This window comes from Sciurus carolinensis, chromosome 2 (genome assembly GCF_902686445.1).
Source record: "Sciurus carolinensis chromosome 2, mSciCar1.2, whole genome shotgun sequence".
NCBI lineage: Eukaryota > Metazoa > Chordata > Mammalia > Rodentia > Sciuridae > Sciurus > Sciurus carolinensis.
The window spans coordinates 81,380,229-81,384,455 of NC_062214.1; the positions used below are offsets into that span (position 1 = coordinate 81,380,229).

Consider the following 4,227-nt stretch of genomic DNA (forward strand, 5'->3'; position numbering starts at 1 on the left):
CTCAGAAACTTAGCAAGATCCTGTCTTAAAATAAAAAGCACCCTGGGTTCAATCCCCAGTACTGAAAAAAAAAAAAAAAAAGTCAATGACAGCCCTTAAAACAGTTTTGGTCATACCTGAACTTAGAGACTGATGCATGGGCCTTGTACCTCCATGGGTACATGGGACATAGTATTGCTAAACTCCTTTGATATGTCAACTCTTCCCTGGGTCCAGGCCCCTCAGCCTCCTCCTAACCCTCATCTCTCTGGGATGGCTGGTGATCAGGTCCAAAATGTAGCATTGGAGAAAATTTGCTCTCTTTACTTCCTACCCTTAAAATCTTTTTGGTCTCAAAATCACTTTATGTTCTTTTTCTTTCTTTCTTTCTTTTTTTTTTTTGTACCAGGGATTGAACCCAGGGGTGCTTAATCACTGAGCCACATCCTCAGTCCTTTTTTATATTTTTTATTAGAGATAGGGTCTCACTGAATTGCTTAGGGCCTTGCTAAATTGCTGAGGCTGGGTTTGAACTCACAATCCTCCTGTCTCAGCCTCCCAAGTTGCTGAGATTACTCACTTTACATTCTTAAAAATTAATGATAACTTCACAAAACTTTTCAAATATTCATTATATCAACCCATATTTTCTATTATAAATGAAAACTGGAAAATTTTTAAAATATATATTCATTGATTTAAAATAACAATACATGTTAAATTTTAAAATAGTTTACATTTTTTGGGCCAGGCAAGGTAGCACACACCCATAATCCCAGTTACTTGGGAGATTTAGGAGAATTGCAAGTTTTTGTTTTTTGGGGTTTTTCGTTTTTTGTTTTTAATACTGGGAATTGAACCCAGGGGTGCTTAATCACTCATCTCCGCAGTCATTTTTTTATATTTTATTTAGAGGCAGGGTCTTGTTGAGTCATTTAGGGCCTGTCTAAATTGCTGAGGCTGGCTTTGAACACATGGTCCTCCTGCCTCAGCCTCCGGAGCTGCTGGGATTATAGGCGTGTGCCAGTGCACCCAGTCAAGGATTCTAAGTTTGAGTCCAGCCTCATCAATTTAGTGGGAACCCATCTTGAAATTAAAAAAAAAAAAAAAAAAAAAAAAAAAAAACCAGGCTGGGGAAGTGGCTCAGTGGTTAAGCACCCCTGGGTTCAATTCCTGATACCAAAAAATAAATAAATAAAATAAATAAATAAATAAAAGATTAATAAAAATAAAAACTAAAAAAGGGCTGGGGAACCAGGAGTGGTGGGGTGCATGCCTATAATCTCAGGGGCCATGAGGCTGAGACAGGAAGATCACAAATTCAAGGCCAGCCTTAGCAACCTAGCAAGGCCCTAAGCAACTTAGCGAGACCCTGTCTCAAATTTTAAAAAAATAAAATAAAAAGGGCTGGGGATGTAGCTCAGTGATAGAGCGTCCTTGGTTTCAAGTTCCAGTACCAAAAAAAAAAGAATTAGGGTTGGAGATGTAGCTCAGTAATACCAGTAATAGAATGCTTCCATCCATGTGCAAGACCGTGGGTTCCATTCTGTATACTGCAAAAGATAAATAAGTAAATAAATACCTCAGGCCTTCTACCAAGAGGTGGAGTTCATTTCCCTGTACCTTGAATCTGTGCATCTTTGCCCAAAAGAATGCAGAGGAAGTATTAATATGTGACTTCTAGGTCTATGTCTTATGAGGCCTTGCAGCCTTTTTGGAATCAATCCACTCAAGAAAAAAGTTTGGGCTAGAGACCATACAGAAAGAAGCTGAGCCAGTACCCCCAGGCATTCCAACCACTGGCCTGAGGCCCCAACCCTGAATACAGGAGGGAAGCCTCCTTGAGCCACCAGTCCCTGGAAGCCCCCAGCTGAATCAGTCATGTGAGTGACCACAGCCAACACTTGGTGGGGCAGAATTGCCCAACTGGGTCTAGCAAATCGCAGCCATTATAAATAATAAATCACTGGTATTTTTCCTTTTTTCTTTTGTTTTGGTGCTCAGAATTGAACCCAAACCTTCTACCCGAGTTATACTGTAAGAGTTGCTCAGGCCAAAGGACATGAGAAAGTTAAATGATAGGAGAGGGTTAACTAAAAAAGTCAGAAAACGGCCCAGAAAAGATAATGTAACCCCCACCTGCATTTTGTTGTAGTTTTGTGACTAAAACAGATAAGGAACTGAGCTCAGGAGCTAATCCTGTGTAAACATCACCAAATTGCTAGTAAATCGGGAGCTAACCTTGAATAAACATCACCATTGCTGGTAAAACCATAAATTTGCCCACCCAAGAAAACTGCTTGTTTGCTTGCTGTTATAAAAAGACCGCTGTACTTTGGCTCGGGGCTCTCTGCCTCTGTCCTGCTGTAAGGACATGTAGTGGGCCCCAGCATGCTTGGACAATAAACCCTGTGCGTGTTGCATGAGAAGGTCTCTTGGAGTCTTCCTTTGCGGGCGGTGGGTGCCGCGACCGTAACAATACCTCAGCCCAATCACGGTTATTTTAGCCACTAAATTTTATTTACTATTTTTCAATACTGGGGATCGAACTCAGGGGCACTTTACCACTGAGCTACATCCCTAGCTCTTTTTATCTTTTATTTTGAGACAAGTTCTCATGAATTGTCAAGGCTGGCCTTGAACTTGAGATCCTTGTGCCTCCGCCTTCTGAGTCCCTGGGACTATAGGCATGTGCCACTGAGCCTGGCTAGTTTCAGGTTTTATTTTTTTGGTGATACTGGGGATAGAACTCAGGGCCTTGTGCTTGTGAGGCAAGCACTCTAGCAGCTGAGCTATCTCCCCAGCCCTAGTTTCAGGTTTTTAAACATCAACTCTTTCCTTTATCTATTACTGGGTAACAAAACACTTTAAATTTTAGTAGCTAAATGACACAGTGATGCAATCCTGTAATCCAAGGCTCAGAAGGCTGAGGTAGGAGAATTGCAAATTGAAAGCCAGTCTGGACAATTTAGCAAGAACCTGTCTTAAATATAAAAATAAAGCCAGGTGCAAGCGGTGCAAGGTTATAATTCCAGCAACTCTGGAGGCTGAGGCAAGAGGATCACAAGTTTGAGGTCAGCCTCAGCAATTCAGCAAGGCCCTAAGCAATTTCACGAGACCCTGTCTCAAAATAAAAAATAAAAAGGACTGGCGATGTGGTTCAGTAGTTAATGCCCCTAGGTTCAATCTCTAGTACCAGAAAATAAAAAAATATAAAGGCTTGGGGGTATAGCTCAGTGGTAGATCATCTCTGGGTTCAATTCCCAGTACTGAAAACAAAACAATACAAAACAAAAAACCCAAAACTATCACATAAAAACATGAATTTTTAAGCTTCTTTTTTGAAAACACTGTACCTGTGTAGCTCACCTGCACTTTAGAGCAGAATTTGAAAGGTCCACAACCCTACTGTGAAGATTTATGAATATACTGGGACAACTGCTTTATAGGGGGAAGTTCTGACCACTCCCATGATTTCACCCTAGGGTAGAAATGATGGGAGCTGGTGACATCCAATCACAATTCTAAGACTGAGGATGTAGCTCAGGGTAAAACGCTTGCCTGGCATGTGTGAGGCCCTGAGTTTGATTCCCAACATATAAGAAAGAAAGTGGGGGAGGGCAATTTTTAAAAACTCTCTTTCCTGAAGTAATGTTCATTGGACAGGTCATTAATCAGCAAGTATGCATACTATTGGGCAGAGAAAGAGAATGTTCTCTTAGAAATTTTGCAAACACAAGGCCCTGGGTTCAATTCCCAGCACCGCAAAAAAAAAAAAAAAAAAAAAAAAAAGAAAGAAAGAAAGAAAGAAAGAAAGAAATTTTGCAAACAAAATATGTTCTTTTCCTTTGTTGAAATACATAAAATGGGGCTGGGGATATAGCTCAGTTGGTAGAGCGCTTGCCTTCTAAGCACAAGGCCCTGGGTTCAATCCCCAGTACAGTCACAAAAAAAAAAAAGAAAGAAAGAAAGAAAGAAAGAAATACATAAAATATACCTTCTGTGAGAGTAAGTACAATGTGCCTTGTGATTTACTTCAGAACAATAGACAGAAGGCACATTTGATCAATTTCATTCTTCCTTCAAGAGAAGGGAAGAGCTGGTGGTGACAGGGGCCCCTCAAGGTCATAAAGGTAATTTGACCAGCTGGGTATGGTGGCGCATGCCTGTAATCTCAGTGACCCAGGAGTCTGGGGTAGGAGGATGGCAAATTCCAGGCCAGCCTGGGAAACACAGGGAGACCCTGTC

The 4,227-nt window shown here is 41.1% G+C and overlaps 1 non-coding gene across 1 annotated transcript; it reads left to right on the forward strand.

The window, feature by feature from the left end:
• Nucleotides 1-3,848: 3,848 nt before the first annotated feature.
• On the forward strand, nucleotides 3,849-3,925 carry Trnar-ucu (transfer RNA arginine (anticodon UCU)). Its single transcript has one exon. It is a non-coding gene; the product is annotated as a tRNA-Arg (tRNA).
• Nucleotides 3,926-4,227: the final 302 nt, after the last annotated feature.